At 37.2% G+C, this 17,574-nt stretch overlaps 1 long non-coding RNA gene across 3 annotated transcripts in view; it reads right to left on the bottom strand.

Moving 5' to 3' along the window:
- The window catches only part of LOC114537306, a 34,241-nt gene that overhangs the window by 1,250 nt on the left and 15,417 nt on the right, over positions 1 to 17,574 (bottom strand). For all 3 annotated transcript variants that reach the window (XR_003688582.1, XR_003688581.1, XR_003688583.1), the window contains exons 3-4: positions 16,837 to 16,918; positions 1,499 to 1,605 (exon numbers count right to left, since the gene is read on the bottom strand). This is a non-coding gene — a long non-coding RNA (uncharacterized LOC114537306). The remainder of the gene's footprint in view (positions 1 to 1,498; positions 1,606 to 16,836; positions 16,919 to 17,574) is intronic.

The raw sequence follows: 17,574 nt of genomic DNA, 5'->3' as shown, positions 1-17,574 counted from the left end.
GTGTTACTTACAACAAAACGCAAAACACGCTCTAAGTCTATCATAAGCAATGTTGAGATAAGTTTCACTGCATAAATTGCTCGGTTTTGAGTAAAAGTCTATCCTAATTTTGTACAAGAAAGCGAGTTCGTGTTTTTTAAAGTACGAAGTGCGCAAATCTATTGACGTGCGTGCGCAGTCAACGCATGGTTTCCAATTTTCCCACAATCATTGAATATCATACAAACCACGATACAAACTCGCGCAGTCGCAGTGAGCGAGTAATAATCCCATAATCACCACATTAGGCAATGTTATATATACTAAGCCTTCCACTGATGGAGTGACTGGAGTCATACACACTGCGTTTAGCAATATTCCATCTTTTCCAAGAAAGGATAAAGTGAAATAAAAAGTCTTGACTTTTGCGACGAGCACTGATGGACCCCATTTGATAAGTTGTAGGATCGAATCTCTGCAATATTCCATCTTTTCCAGTCGAAGAAAAGATGAAAACCAATAAAAAACTTTGGTCTTTCACCAGCAGCAGCGGTGGCCGAGAAGGTTAGGACAATGGTCAGTCCATAAGCGGTGGTGGTTCAAGTCCTTCCAGTGTCAAAACATGAGTTACGAATTCTTATTTCATTCAAAGTCTCCAAAGAAAGGATTAAATGAAATAAAAAACTTTCGTCTTTCACCACAAGCAGCGGTGGCCGAGTGAGTTAGGACAGTGGTTCAAGCCCTTGCAGTGTCAAAAATTAAGTTGCAAATTCTTATTTAATTTTAAAGTCTCCAAAAAAAGGATTAAATGAAATAAAAAACTCTCGACTTTCACCACCAGCAGCGGTGGCCGAGTGGGTTAGGACAGTGGTTAGTCCATAAGCGGTGGTGGTTCAAGCCCTTGCAGTGTCAAAAATTTAATTTTTTATTTATAAAAAAATTACCTAATCAGAATTAGAATTCGCTGGTTACTGGTAAGATGGTGGTTCGAATCTTACCTTGGGAAAAATTTTTTGTCACGACTCAAAAAAAAAAGATTTAGGTGAGATAAAGAAAAACGAACCTGTGAATCGCAAGATCTCTCTTGGTTTATTGTTGAAAGCAATGTCTCGCAACGTTTAAGTCGGTGTTTCGGATCCTCGGAAGATTGTTTTTCGTTATGATCGTAAAAAAGGATTGCCGAGATAAAATAAATAAATGAAGGTAGCTCTGAACATGATGTATGCACGTGGTCATTCGTGCACTGTGTGGACTATTGCATGATGTCAAGAAAATTTTAAATGCCCTTAATTCACTTCATTCCTTGAAGAAATCGACCAGTTTTAGGTTGCAGTAAATGCAGTGAGTGAAAAAGAACACTTTACGTTTATGAAACATGCTTAAACGTTATTGGAAAACGAAAAAAAGCGAAATTCAGTGTTAGGAGACCTTACGCAGTCGCAGTAAACGAGTAATAATTCCACAATAACCGCATTGAGCATTGTCATATATACTAAGCCGTCAACTCTTGGATGCTTACCGATTTTCGGTACCCACTTTTTTGTTGGGTTTCGAGGGAGAATTTGGTGTTCTCGTGTCTGTTTATGGGATGGTTCGAATGCTGGAAGGAATGTTTTTCATTAGCATCTTGAAAAAAAAGATTTAAGTAAAATAAAAAACACCATCCATTATCGAAAGAGGGGTATAGTCGCTGGGTAACGACAATGGCTTAGCAACTGGTAAGTTGGTGGTTCGAATCCTGCATGGGGAAAATGTTTTTGTCACGACTCCAAAGAAAAGATTTAGGTGAGATAAAGAAAGAACCTGTGAATCACCCGATCTCTCTTGGTCTAGTGTTGAAAACAATGGTCTCTTTTCATTATGATCGTAAAAATGGATTGAGATAAAATAAATAAAGGTAGCTCTAAACATCAAGCGCTGGTGGTCTAGTGGTAAAGACAACTGTATGGTAAACCGTCAGACTATGGTCCGAAACGGAAATCGGCATGTTTTTTATTATTTTGTTAATTGACTCAGAGACATGGGAATTGCATGTAAGTGTATTGTCTTTAATTATCTACGCATATGATGTATGCATGTGGTCATTCGTGCACTGTGTGGACTATTGCATGATGTCAAGAAAATTTTAAATGCCCTTAATTCACTTCATTCCTTGAAGAAATCGACCAGTTTTAGGTTGCAGTAAATGCAGTGAGTGAAAAAGAACACTTTACGTTTATGAAACATGCTTAAACGTTATTGGAAAACGAAAAAAAGCCAAATTCAGTGTTAGGAAACCATACGCAGTCGCAGTAAACGAGTAATAATTCCACAATAACCGCATTGAGCAATGTCATATATACTAAGCCGTCGACTCTTGGACTGATACCGATTTTCGGTACCCACTTTTTTGTTGGGTTTCGAGGGAGAATTTGGTGTTCTCTTGTTTATTTAGGGAATGGTTCGAATGCTGGACGGAATGTTTTTCATTAGCATCTTCAAAAAAAAGATTTAAGTAAAATAAAAAATACCATTTATTATTGAAACAGGGAATAGTCGCGGGGTAACGACAATCGCCTCGCACTTGACAAGTTGGTGGTTCGAATCTTGCATGGGAAAAATTGTTTTCGTCACGACCCGAAAGAAAACATTATTTTTTATTAGGTTTCGAGGGAGAATTTCGTGTTACTGTTGGAAAGTTTTGGTAATTGGCTGCTTGAAAAAAGGGCTTAATTATGTCCAAGGCTTGATGAAAAATTGATTCAAAGTTCACAAGTATACATACGATGTAAGCACGTGCATGTTTTATAGGTACGCGTAATTTACTACATCTGCGACTTGTATGTACGCAGGCATATGATGTATGGACGTGCACGTTTTGGACGTTCGCGTACGTTCGCTATATATACACTATCCGCCGAAACGAAATTTTCAATTTTTCACTTTCCCTTTTTGAACAAATCTAAATGGTATTGCAAATGATAAAACCCAAATAGAATAGCAAAAAACGCCACGCAGTCGCAGTGAACTAATATGGTCATGCCTACGATTTCAGTGTCTATTATTTCTATGGGAACACTCCCACAATCAGCACACTGAGCTATGTCAGATATATACTAGACATTTTTAAAGGGATATTGTGAACCACTACCGCTTATATCAGTTATATGTCACATATAGTTATACAGGGTGTATAAAAAAAAAGGTAATCCAACTTCAACATGCTATTGTACGTACGTGAACTACTCAGTCACATTCGGGAAGATCAGGCTTTTAACTATCGGATGACATGTTTTTAATAACAAAAAGTGATCACATACGAGGCTGATAAAAAATGTTAGTCGCAATCGCATATTTTCACCTTTGAGCCTAATTAAAGCAGTGCATACCAAAAGAAAAAAACAATTAATCACGAACATGTCACAGCTTGCACAGCACTGGTTTTATGCCGCATTGCCCGAAATGTTCTCCTGATCTGATTTATTCCTACTTCATATGCATATGCGGGTAGTTTATTCAAAAGCAAAATTCTTCAATTAAGTCCCAAAGGGAGTTAATTTTCAATGGTTTTAGTGCCAACTCTCAGAGGCGAAAATATGCGATTTTGACTAACACTTTTTATCAGCCTCCTACTTGCTCATTTTTTCACCATTTGGTATCAAAAACATGTCACTCGATAGTTAAAAGCCTACACTTTTGGAATGTGAAAAAAGTTCGTTAATGAGTAGTTCACGTAAAATAACGCACCAAAGTTGGATTACCTTTTCTTTTTATACAGGGTGTATCAAAAAAAACGCAACCACTTAATATTCATGAATATCCTCTTTGTTCTACAACACAAAAGACGTTTGGCCCCTGGAATGCGAGAAAGCTTGTAATCATATTCTAGCGGCACAATCGTCGGTAAACAAAGTCGGGTGGGTAAACCAACGAGCTGAATTGAAAGTATCTAACGAGTAAAATTTTATTTACAATTTATTTTACAAGGTCGACAGTAAGCATTCAAGTTATCATGCACGACAATAAAAACTCGTTGTTCGGTTGTTAGCTGCACCATTATTTTAGCTGATTTGACTATTAGCAGTTGAATTGTACGATTAGAAGCCATTTTAAAATCCCAGGGGCATAAAATCTATTGAGCTTATGAACAATATGAATTTTAGAATATTAAGTGGTTGCGTTTTTTTTGATACACCCTGTACATCCTGTATATGTGATAAAATACGCTGTAGTGATAAAATACGGTGCAAGCAATCAGTGATAAAATACGGTGCAAGCAATCAGTGATAAAATACGCTGTAAGCCATCAGTGATAAAATACGCTGTAAGCCATCAGTGATAAAATACGCTGTAAGCCATCAGTGATAAAATACGCTCTAAGTCATCAGTGATAAAATACGCTGTAAGTCATCAGTGATAAAATACGCTGTAAGGCATCAGTGTTAAAATACGCTGTAAGCCATCAGTGATAAAATACGCTCTAAGTCATCAGTGATAAAATACGCTCTAAGCCATCAGTGTTAAAATACGCTGTAAAACATCAGTGATAAAATACGCTGTAAGGCATGAGTAGTGATAAAATACGCTGTAATGCATCAGTGATAAAATACGCTGTAATGCATCAGTGATAAAATACGCTGTAAGGCATCAGTGATAAAATTAACTGTAATGCATCAGTGATAAAATACGCTGTAAAGCATCAGTGATAAAATACGCTGTAAAGCATCAGTGATAAAATACGCTGTAAGGAATCAGTGATAAAATACGCTGTAAGGCATCAGTGATAAAATACGCTGAAAAGCATCAGTGATAAAATACGCTGTAAGGCATCAGTGATAAAATACGCTGTAAGTCATCAGTGATAAAATACGCTGTAAGTCATCAGTGATAAAATACGCTGTAAGTCATCAGTGATAAAATACGCTGTAAGTCATCAGTGATAAAATACGCTGTAAAGAATCAGTGATAAAATATGCTGTAAAGCACCAGTGATAAAATACGCCGTAAAACATCAGTGATAAAACACGCTGTAAAACATCAGTGATAAAATACGCTGTAAGCCATCAGTGATAAAATATGCTGTAAGGCATGAGTAGTGATAAAATACGCTGTAATGCATCAGTGATAAAATACGCTGTAATGCATCAGTGATAAAATACGCTGTAAGGCATCAGTGATAAAATTAACTGTAATGCATCAGTGATAAAATACGCTGTAAAGCATCAGTGATAAAATACGCTGTAAAGCATCAGTGATAAAATACGCTGTAAGTCATCAGTGATAAAATACGCTGTAAGTCATCAGTGATAAAATACGCTGTAAGACATCAGTGATAAAATACGCTGTAAGTCATCAGTGATAAAATACGCTGTAAGTCATCAGTGATAAAATACGCTGTAAGTCATCAGTGATAAAATACGCTGTAAAGCATCAGTGATAAAATACGCTGTAAAACATCAGTGATAAAATACGCTGTAAGCCATCAGTGATAAAATACGCTGTAAGCCATCAGTGATAAAATACACTCTAAGCCATCAGTGATAAAATACGCTGTAAGGCATCAGTGATAAAATAAGCTGTAAGGCATCAGTGATAAAATACGCTGTAAGCCATCAGTGATAAAATACGCTCTAAGCCATCAGTGATAAAATACGCTGTACGTCATCAGTGATAAAATACGCTGTAAGCCATCAGTGATAAAATACGCTCTAAGCCATCAGTGTTAAAATACGCTGTAAGACATCAGTGATAAAATACGCTCTAAGCCATCAGTGTTAAAATACGCTGTAAGTCATCAGTGATAAAATACGCTCTAAGCCATCAGTGTTAAAATACGCTGTAAGACATCAGTGATAAAATACGCTCTAAGCCATCAGTGTTAAAATACGCTGTAAGTCATCAGTGATAAAATACGCTCTAAGCCATCAGTGATAAAATACGCTGTAAGTCATCAGTGATAAAATACGCTCTAAGCCATCAGTGTTAAAATACGCTGTAAGTCATCAGTGATAAAATACGCTCTAAGCCATGAGTGATAAAATACGCTGTAAGGCATCAGTGATAAAATACGCTGTAAGGCATCAGTGATAAAATACGCTGTAAGGCATCAGTGATAAAATACGCTGTAAGCCATCAGTGATAAAATACGCTGTAAGTCATCAGTGATAAAATACGCTGTAAGTCATCAGTGATAAAATACGCTGTAAGTCATCAGTGATAAAATACGCTGTAAGTCATCAGTGATAAGATACGCTGTAAGTCATCAGTGATAAAATACGCTGTAAGTCATCAGTGATAAAATACGCTGTAAGCCATCAGTGATAAAATACGCTGTAAGCCATCAGTGATGAAATACGCTGTAAGCCATCAGTGATAAAATACGCTGTAAGCCATCAGTGATAAAATACGCTGTAAGTCATCAGTGTTAAAATAAGCTGTAAGTCATCAGTGATAAAATACGCTGTAAGTCATCAGTGATAAAATACGCTGTAAGCCATCAGTGATAAAATACGCTGTAAGCATCAGTGATAAAATACGCTGTAAGGCATCAGTGATAAAATACGCTGTAAGGCATCAGTGATAAAATACGCTGTAAGTCATCAGTGATAAAATACGCTGTAAGTCATCAGTGATAAAATACGCTGTAAGCCATCAGTGATAAAATACGCTGTAAGCATCAGTGATAAAATACGCTGTAAGCCATCAGTGATAAAATACGCTGTAAGCCATCAGTGATAAAATACGCTGTAAGGCATCAGTGATAAAATAAGCTGTAAGGCATCAGTGATAAAATACGCTGTAAGTCATCAGTGATAAAATACGCTGTAAGCATCAGTGATAAAATACGCTGTAAGCATCAGTGATAAAATACGCTGTAAGCATCAGTGATAAAATACGCTGTAAGGCATCAGTGATAAAATACGCTGTAAGGCATCAGTGATAAAATACGCTGTAAGCCATCAGTGATAAAATACGCTGTAAGCCATCAGTGATAAAATACGCTGTAAGGCATCAGTGATAAAATAACTGTAAGCATCAGTGATAAAATACGCTGTAAGCATCAGTGATAAAATACGCTGTAAGTCATCAGTGATAAAATACGCTGTAAGCATCAGTGATAAAATACGCTGTAAGGCATCAGTGATAAAATACGCTGTAAGCATCAGTGATAAAATACGCTGTAAGGCATCAGTAGTAAAAATACGCTGTAAGCATCAGTGATAAAATACGCTGTAAGCATCAGTGATAAAATACGCTGTAAGCATCAGTGATAAAATACTGTAATGCATCAGTGATAAAATACGCTGTAAGCATCAGTGATAAAATACGCTGTAAGCATCAGTGATAAAATACGCTGTAAGGAATCAGTGATAAAATACGCTGTAAGCATCAGTGATAAAATACGCTGTAAGCATCAGTGATAAAATACGCTGTAAGGCATCAGTGATAAAATACGCTGTAAGCATCAGTGATAAAATACGCTGTAAGTCATCAGTGATAAAATACGCTGTAAGCATCAGTGATAAAATACGCTGTAAGTCATCAGTGATAAAATACGCTGTAAAGATCAGTGATAAAATATGCTGTAAAGCACCAGTGATAAAATACGCCGTAAAACATCAGTGATAAAACACGCTGTAAAACATCAGTGATAAAATACGCTGTAAGCCATCAGTGATAAAATATGCTGTAAGGCATCAGTAGTGATAAAATACGCTGTAATGCATCAGTGATAAAATACGCTGTAATGCATCAGTGATAAAATACGCTGTAAGGCATCAGTGATAAAATTAACTGTAATGCATCAGTGATAAAATACGCTGTAAAGCATCAGTGATAAAATACGCTGTAAAGCATCAGTGATAAAATACGCTGTAAGTCATCAGTGATAAAATACGCTGTAAGTCATCAGTGATAAAATACGCTGTAAGCATCAGTGATAAAATACGCTGTAAGTCATCAGTGATAAAATACGCTGTAAGTCATCAGTGATAAAATACGCTGTAAGTCATCAGTGATAAAATACGCTGTAAGCCATCAGTGATAAAATACGCTGTAAAGCATCAGTGATAAAATACGCTGTAAGCCATCAGTGATAAAATACACTCTAAGCCATCAGTGATAAAATACGCTGTAAGGCATCAGTGATAAAATACGCTGTAAGGCATCAGTGATAAAATACGCTGTAAGTCATCAGTGATAAAATACGCTGTAAGTCATCAGTGATAAAATACGCTGTAAGTCATCAGTGATAAAATACGCTGTAAGTCATCAGTGATAAAATAAGCTGTAAGGCATCAGTGATAAAATACGCTGTAAGTCATCAGTGATAAAATACGCTGTAAGTCATCAGTGATAAAATACGCTGTAAGTCATCAGTGATAAAATACGCTGTAAGTCATCAGTGATAAAATACGCTGTAAGTCATCAGTGATAAAATACGCTGTAAGTCATCAGTGATAAAATACGCTGTAAGTCATCAGTGATAAAATACGCTGTAAGTCATCAGTGATAAAACGCTAAGTCATCAGTGATAAAATACGCTGTAAGTCATCAGTGATAAATACGCTGTAAGTCATCAGTGATAAAATACGCTGTAAGTCATCAGTGATAAAATACGCTGTAAGTCATCAGTGATAAAATACGCTGTAAGTCATCAGTGATAAAATACGCTGTAAGTCATCAGTGATAAAATACGCTGTAAGTCATCAGTGATAAAATACGCTGTAAGTCATCAGTGATAAAATACGCTGTAAGTCATCAGTGATAAAATACGCTGTAAGTCATCAGTGATAAAATACGCTGTAAGTCATCAGTGATAAATACGCTGTAAGTCATCAGTGATGAAATACGCTCTAAGTCATCAGTGATAAAATACGCTGTAAGTCATCAGTGATAAAATACGCTGTAAGCATCAGTGATAAATACGCTGTAAGCCATCAGTGATAAATACGCTGTAAGTCATCAGTGATAAAATACGCTCTAAGTCATCAGTGATAAAATACGCTGTAAGCATCAGTGATAAAATACGCTGTAAGTCATCAGTGATAAAATACGCTGTAAGTCATCAGTGATAAAATACGCTCTAAGTCATCAGTGATAAAATACGCTGTAAGTCATCAGTGATAAATACGCTGTAAGCCATCAGTGATAAATACGCTGTAAGTCATCAGTGATAAAATACGCTGTAAGCCATCAGTGATAAAATACGCTCTAAGCCATCAGTGATAAAATACGCTGTAAGCATCAGTGATAAATAAGCTGTAAGGCATCAGTGATAAAATACGCTGTAAGTCATCAGTGATAAAATACGCTGTAAGTCATCAGTGATAAAATACGCTGTAAGTCATCAGTGATAAAATACGCTGTAAGTCATCAGTGATAAAATAAGCTGTAAGGCATCAGTGATAAAATACGCTCTAAGTCATCAGTGATAAAATACGCTGTAAGTCATCAGTGATAAAATACGCTGTAAGTCATCAGTGATAAAATACGCTGTAAGTCATCAGTGATAAAATACGCTGTAAGTCATCAGTGATAAAATACGCTGTAAGTCATCAGTGATAAATACGCTGTAAGTCATCAGTGATAAAATACGCTGTAAGTCATCAGTGATAAAATACGCTGTAAGTCATCAGTGATAAAATACGCTGTAAGTCATCAGTGATAAAATACGCTGTAAGTCATCAGTGATAAAATACGCTGTAAGTCATCAGTGATAAAATACGCTGTAAGTCATCAGTGATAAAATACGCTGTAAGTCATCAGTGATAAAATACGCTGTAAGCCATCAGTGATAAAATACGCTGTAAGTCATCAGTGATGAAATACGCTCTAAGTCATCAGTGATAAAATACGCTGTAAGTCATCAGTGATAAAATACGCTGTAAGCCATCAGTGATGAAATACGCTGTAAGCCATCAGTGATGAAATACGCTCTAAGTCATCAGTGATAAAATACGCTCTAAGTCATCAGTGATAAAATACGCTGTAAGCCATCAGTGATAAAATACGCTGTAAGTCATCAGTGATAAAATACGCTGTAAGTCATCAGTGATAAAATACGCTCTAAGTCATCAGTGATAAAATACGCTGTAAGTCATCAGTGATAAAATACGCTGTAAGTCATCAGTGATAAAATACGCTGTAAGTCATCAGTGATAAAATACGCTCTAAGTCATCAGTGATAAAATACGCTGTAAGTCATCAGTGATGAAATACGCTGTAAGCCATCAGTGATGAAATACGCTCTAAGTCATCAGTGATAAAATACGCTCTAAGTCATCAGTGATAAAATACGCTGTAAGCCATCAGTGATAAAATACGCTGTAAGGCATCAGTGATGAAATACGCTCTAAGTCATCAGTGATAAAATACGCTGTAAAACATCAGTGATAAAATACGCTGTAAGCCATCAGTGATAAAATACGCTCTAAGCCATCAGTGTTAAAATACGCTGTAAGTCATCAGTGATAAAATACGCTGTAAAGCATCAGTGATAAAATACGCTGTAAGTCATCAGTGATAAAATACGCTGTAAGGCATCAGTGATAAAATACGCTGTAAGGCATCAGTGATAAAATACGCTGTAAGTCATCAGTGATAAAATACGCTGTAAGTCATCAGTGATAAAATACGCTGTAAGTCATCAGTGATAAAATACGCTGTAAGTCATCAGTGATAAAATACGCTGTAAGTCATCAGTGATAAAATACGCTGTAAGTCATCAGTGATAAAATACGCTGTAAGTCATCAGTGATAAAATACGCTGTAAGTCATCAGTGATAAAATACGCTGTAAGTCATCAGTGATAAAATACGCTGTAAGCCATCAGTGATAAAATACGCTCTAAGCCATCAGTGATAAAATACGCTGTAAGTCATCAGTGATAAAATACGCTGTAAGTCATCAGTGATAAAATACGCTGTAAGTCATCAGTGATAAAATACGCTGTAAGTCATCAGTGATAAAATACGCTGTAAGTCATCAGTGATAAAATACGCTGTAAGTCATCAGTGATAAAATACGCTGTAAGCCATCAGTGATAAAATACGCTCTAAGCCATCAGTGATAAAATACGCTGTAAGTCATCAGTGATAAAATACGCTGTAAGTCATCAGTGATAAAATACGCTGTAAGTCATCAGTGATAAAATACGCTGTAAGCATCAGTGATAAAATACGCTGTAAGTCATCAGTGATAAAATACGCTGTAAGCATCAGTGATAAAATACGCTCTAAGCCATCAGTGATAAAATACGCTGTAAGTCATCAGTGATAAAATACGCTGTAAGTCATCAGTGTAAAATACGCTGTAAGCCATCAGTGATAAAATACGCTCTAAGTCATCAGTGATAAAATACGCTCTAAGCCATCAGTGTAAAATACGCTGTAAGCATCAGTGATAAAATACGCTAAGCCATCAGTGTTAAAATACGCTGTAAGCCATCAGTGATAAAATACGCTGTAAGTCATCAGTGATAAAATACGCTCTAAGCCATCAGTGATAAAATACGCTGTAAGTCATCAGTGTTAAAATACGCTGTAAGCCATCAGTGATAAAATACGCTGTAAGTCATCAGTGATAAAATACGCTCTAAGCCATCAGTGTTAAAATACGCTGTAAGTCATCAGTGATAAAATACGCTCTAAGCCATCAGTGTTAAAATACGCTGTAAGTCATCAGTGATAAAATACGCTGTAAGGCATCAGTGATAAAATACGCTGTAAGGCATCAGTGATAAAATACGCTGTAAGGCATCAGTGATAAAATACGCTGTAAGCCATCAGTGATAAAATACGCTGTAAGTCATCAGTGATAAAATACGCTGTAAGCCATCAGTGATAAAATACGCTGTAAGCCATCAGTGATAAAATACACTCTAAGCATCAGTGATAAAATACGCTGTAAGGCATCAGTGATAAAATAAGCTGTAAGGCATCAGTGATAAAATACGCTGTAAAGCATCAGTGATAAAATACGCTGTAAGGCATCACTGATAAAATACGCTCTAAGTCATCAGTGATAAAATACGCTGTAAGCCATCAGTGATAAAATACGCTGTAAGCCATCAGTGATAAAATACACTCTAAGCCATCAGTGATAAAATACGCTGTAAGGCATCAGTGATAAAATAAGCTGTAAGGCATCAGTGATAAAATACGCTGTAAAGCATCAGTGATAAAATACGCTGTAAGGCATCAGTGATAAAATACGCTCTAAGTCATCAGTGATAAAATACGCTGTAAGGCATCAGTGATAAAATACGCTGTAAGGCATCAGTGATAAAATACGCTGTAAGGCATCAGTGATAAAATACGCTGCAACATTAAGACAGTGCAGATAAAACGGAAGGATAGAGTGCGGTTTGGCATTTGTCGTAAACACAAGTCTTTAAGGTCTATAAAATTGATAATTTTTATCGTGGACGTGTTGTATGGGTTAATTACATATGATACGCTGTTAGGTATTAGTGATAGACTTGGAAGCATGAAGAAGATCAAGAAAAGCAGTGAAATAGGCTTGAGACATTAAAAATGCAAAACAATTGCACCTTAACCATTAGCTCGACCAAGCCCACATATGAATGGTTGAGATGCATTGCCTTCTTTTTGCATTTCTTCCGATCAATAACTGCTGTGGTAAACACTGTTCTTAATTTAGTTTGCTTGTTGAATAAAACGATAGACTTGCTTTCTATTTTGAACTTATCCACCGTTTAAGCTAAACGGGCTTGATACAACCGGCCCTTGGTGCTTAAGACAATAATCTCGCAAAGTAAGATAGTTTGGTTCAAATGTTCTTCATTCACTTCATTTCTCGCGCAGTCGCAGTAAGCAAGTAATAATCCCATAATCACCACATTAGGCAATGTTATATATACTAAGCCTTCCACTGATGGAGTGACTGGAGTCATAAACACTGCGTTCAGCAATATTTCATCTTTTCCAGGAAAGGAAAAGGTGAAATAAAAAGTCTTGACTTTTGCGACCAGCACTGATGGACCCCATTTGATAAGTTGTAGGATCAAATCTCTGCAATATTCCATCTTTTCCAGTGGAAGAAAAGATGAAAACCAATAAAAAACTTCGGTCTTTCACCAGCAGCAGCGGTGGCCGAGAAGGTTAGGACATTGGTCAATCCATAGACGGTGGTTCAAGCCCTTGCAGTGTCAAAGACTTCAAACTTTCAAGTGTCAAGACTCCAAAGCCCCGAAAGGATAAGGTGAAAAAAAAAACTGTAAGTCTAAAAGTCTTCACCACCAGCACTGATAGCCGAATACTAATATTAAAAAGTCTTAAGTCGAAGAAAGGATAAAGTAAAATAAAAAAAACATTCGTCTTTCACCACCAGCAGCGGTGGCTGAGTGGGTTAGGACAGTGGTTAGTCCTTAAGCGGCGGTGGTTCAAGCCCTTGCAGTGTCAAAACATGAGTTGCGAATTCTTATTTAATTTAAACTCTCCAAGGAAAGGAGTAAATGAAATAAGAAACTTTCATCTTCACCACCAGCAGCGGTGGCCGAGTGGGTTAGGACAGTGGTTAGCCTTACGCGGCTGTGGTTCAAGCCCGTGCAGTGTCAAAACATGAGTTGCGAATTCTTATTTAATTTAAAGTCTCCAAGGAAAGGAGTAAATGAAATAAGAAACTTTCATCTTCACCACCAGCAGCGGTGGCAGAGTGGGTTAGGACAGTGGTTAGTCCTTAAGCGGCTGTGGTTCAAGCCCTTGCAGTGTCAAAACATCGGTTGCGAATTCTTATTTAATTTAAACTCTCCAAGGAAAGGAGTAAATCAAATAAAAAACTGTAGTCTTTCACCACCAGCAGCAGTGGCCGAGTTGGTTAGGACAGTGGTTAGTCCATAAACGGTGGTGGGTTCAAGCCCTTGCAGTGTCAAAACATGAGTTTCAAAAATTGGAAAATTGAAAAGTTGAAAATTGAAAATTGGAAAGTTAAAATTGGAAGTTTCAAAGAAGTATTGAAAAAGTTGAACTTTGGAAAATAAAAAAGGATAAATTGGAAGTTTCAAAAATGAAAAGGAAGAAAGTCTAAGTAAAAAAAAAATTGGACAGTTAAAAAATTGGTTAGGACAGTGGTTAGTCCATAAACGGTGGAGGTTCAAGCCCTTGCAGTGTCAAAACATGAGTTTCAAAAATTGGAAAATTGAAAAGTTGAAAATTGAAAATTGGAAAGTTAAAATTGGAAGTTTCAAAGAAGTATTGAAAAAGTTGAACTTTGGAAAATAAAAAAGGATAAATTGGAAGTTTCAAAAAAATTCGAAGTTTCAAAAATGGAAAGGAAGAAAGTCTAACTCAAAAAAAAATTGGACAGTTAAAAAAATTCGGCATTTCAAAACAAAGTGGAAGTTTCAAAAAAAAGAAGAAAAAAAGGACAATTAAAAAAATTCGGAGTTTAAAAAAAATGGGAAGTTTCAAAAGAAAGAAAACATTCTAAGTAAAAAAAAATTCGAAGTTTCAAAATTGAAAGTTGAAAAATAAAAAAAATTCCGAAAGACAATGCAAGCGCTTGAACAAGGTGGGAGGTAGAGGAAAGTAGAGGGAGAGAGGAGAGGGAGAGAGGAGAGGGAGAGAGGAGAGGGAGAGAGGAGAGGAGAGGGAGAGAGGAAGAGAGGGAGAGAGGAGAGGGAGAGAGGAGAGGAGAGGGAGAGGAAGAGAGGAGGAGAGGGAGAGAGGAGAGGGAGAGAGGAGAGGGAGAGAGGAGAGGAGAGGGAGAGAGGAGAGGGAGAGAGGAGAGGGAGAGAGGAGAGGGAGAGAGGAGAGGGAGAGAGGAGAGGAGAGGGAGAGAGGAAAGGGAGAGAGGAAAGGGAGAGAGGAGAGGGAGAGAGGGAGAGGGAGAGAGGAGAAAAGAGGAGAGCATAGATCCCCTGGGTGTATGCTCTCCTCTTTTTTCCGTCTCTCCTCCCTCTCTCCTCCCTCCCTCTCCTCTCTCTCTCCTCTCTCTCCTCCTCTCCTCTCTCTCTCCCTCTCTCTCTTCTTCTCTCCCTCTCCTCTCTCCCTCTCCTCTCTCCCTCTCCTCTCTCCCTCTCCTCTCTCCCTCTCTCCCTCTCTCCCTCTCTCCGGCTCCTCTCTTCCTCTCCTCTCTTCCTCTCCTCTCTCCCTCTCCCTCTCTCCCTCTCCTCTCTTCCTCTCCTCTCTTCCTCTCCTCTCTCCCTCTCCTCTCTTCCTCTCCCTCTCTCCCTCTCTCCCTCTCCCCCCTCTCTCCCTCTCCCTCTCCCTCTCTCTCTCTCTCCCTCTCTCTCTCCCTCTCCTCTCTCCTCCTCTCTCTCCCTCCCACTCACCCGCCATGTTCAAACCCTTGCATTGTCTTTTAGAATTTAATTTTCCGACTTTCAATTTTGTTTTGAAACTTCGAATTTGTTTTGAAACTGTCCAATTTTTTTTAACTTAGAATTCTTTTTCTCTCTTTTTGAAACTTCGATGTTGTTATGCAATTTCGAGTTTTTTCAACTGTCCAATTTTTTTTAGACTTAGTATTTATTTCCCTTTTTTTGAAACCTCCAATTTTTTTTGAATTTCCGATTTGTTTTTATTTTTTTTTAATTTTCCAATTTTCTTTTTGAATGTTTTTTCCTATCTTTTATTCGAAGTTTTGAAACTTTCAATTATCCTTTTTTGCTTTCCAATTTTTCAATGTTCAATTTTCAATTTTTGCAACTCATGTTGTGACACTGCAAGGGCTTGAACCACCATCGCTTATGGACTAACCACTGTCCTAACCAACTCGGCCACCGCTGCTGGTGGTGAAAGACGACAGTTTTTTATTTTACTTAATCCTTTCTTCGACTTAAGACTTTTTAAATTTTCCAAGTCGTTGAAACTCATGTTTTGACACTGCAAGGGCTTGAACCCAACACCGCTTATGGACTAACCACTGTCCTAACCAACTCGGCCACCGCTGCTGGTGGTGAAAGACGACAGTTTTTTATTTTACTTAATCCTTTCTTCGACTTAAGACTTTTTAAATTTTCTAAGTCTCACCACCGGCTATCAGTGCTGGTGGTGAGACTTAGAATTTTTTGGACTTAGAATTTTTCACCTTATCCTTTCAAGTCTTTGAAATTAAATAAGAATTTTCAACTTATTTTTTGACACTGCAAGGGCTTGAACCACCAACGCTTATGGACTAACCACTGTCCTAACCCACTGGGCCACAGCTGCTGGTGGTGAAAGACGAAAGTTTTTTATTTCATTTACTCCTTTTTTTGGAGACTTTGAAATTAAATAAGAAGTTGCAACTTAATTTTTGACACTGCAAGGGCTTGAACCACCACAGCTTATGGACGAACCACTGTCCTAACCCACTCGGCCACCGCTGCTGGTGGTGAAAGACAAATGTTTTTTATTTTGATTTAATCTTTTCTTTCGAGACTTTGAAATTAAATAAGAATTTGCAACTTATTTTTTGACACTGCAAGGGCTTGAACCACCACAGCTTATGGACGAACCGCTGTCCTAACCCACTCGGCCGCCGCTACTGGTGGTGAAAGACGAATGTTTTTTACTTCATTTAATCCTTTCTTTGGAGACTTTGAAATGAATAGAGGAAATACGAATTTCTGAATTTCAAAGTTTTGGAATAACGTTAAGGTGCCCTTTTTCACCATTGTTTTTACCACTAGACTATAAGCGCTTGCTAAACGCAGCGTGCTTGACTGCATCAGTGGAAGGCTTAGTATATATGACATTGCCTAATGTGGTGATTGTGGGATCATTACTCACTCACTGCGACTGCGCGAGAAATGAAGTGAATGAAGGACATTTGAACCAAACTCTCTCAGTTTGCGAGATTATTGTCTTAAGCACCAGACCATCAGCGCATGATGTTAAGGGCTACATAAGAAATCCTCACTTAAAAACTTACGTTATGATCAATACAGACAATATACAGTGACTTTTAAACTGGTAAAAAATTCTCTTTCATCTTTATGTTCGTCTTGATAAATCTAAAACGAAAAAAACCTTTAAAATAAAATCTATCACAGCAGTAATCTACGGGGGGCGTGTCCTACAGAATTTCTAATTGTGTGGAACGAAGCTCGTCTTATACAGGGTGAGTAAAAAAAACTGACACCTTTGAAATTCAAATTAGCTGCAATGTGTCTGTAATAGGCTGTAATGAGACAGAGGTTGCCTAAAATATCTTATGGGTATACGAAGCATATCAAATAAGTGAACCATTAATTTAGTAGAACATAAAGTTTGTTCCCTTTGGGAGTTAAAATGCATTCTAAGCTCTGTAATAAAAAAGAACGTGGAATTAGTTCAATTGGTTTAAACACTTTTGCATTAATTAACCACGTCTTGTTGATCATACACAATGGGAATTGTCAAATTCCAGCCATAAGTTTGCGGCTAATTTGAATTTCAAAGGTGTCAGTTTTTTTTTACTCACCCTATATACATGATCTAACTACCAGTAAGATAAATGAAGCTAGGTTCCGTTGCAATTTGAATATAATTAAGAGATTCCATAAAAAAGTAAAACAATTATATAATATTGAAGTGATGGCAATTGTATGAACATTGAGGATGGAATGCAATGCATCTATATATTGCAAAATATTAGTGTTGTTCTTTCGATACATGCAGTAACAGAAAG

The sequence above is a fragment of the Dendronephthya gigantea genome, unplaced genomic scaffold, assembly GCF_004324835.1.
Source record: "Dendronephthya gigantea isolate DGI-Jeju-01 unplaced genomic scaffold, DenGig_1.0 000002F, whole genome shotgun sequence".
In the NCBI taxonomy this organism is placed as follows: Eukaryota; Metazoa; Cnidaria; class Anthozoa; order Malacalcyonacea; family Nephtheidae; genus Dendronephthya; species Dendronephthya gigantea.
Note: the sequence above shows the minus strand (reverse complement) of the source record. Positions and strands in the feature narration are given on the sequence as shown.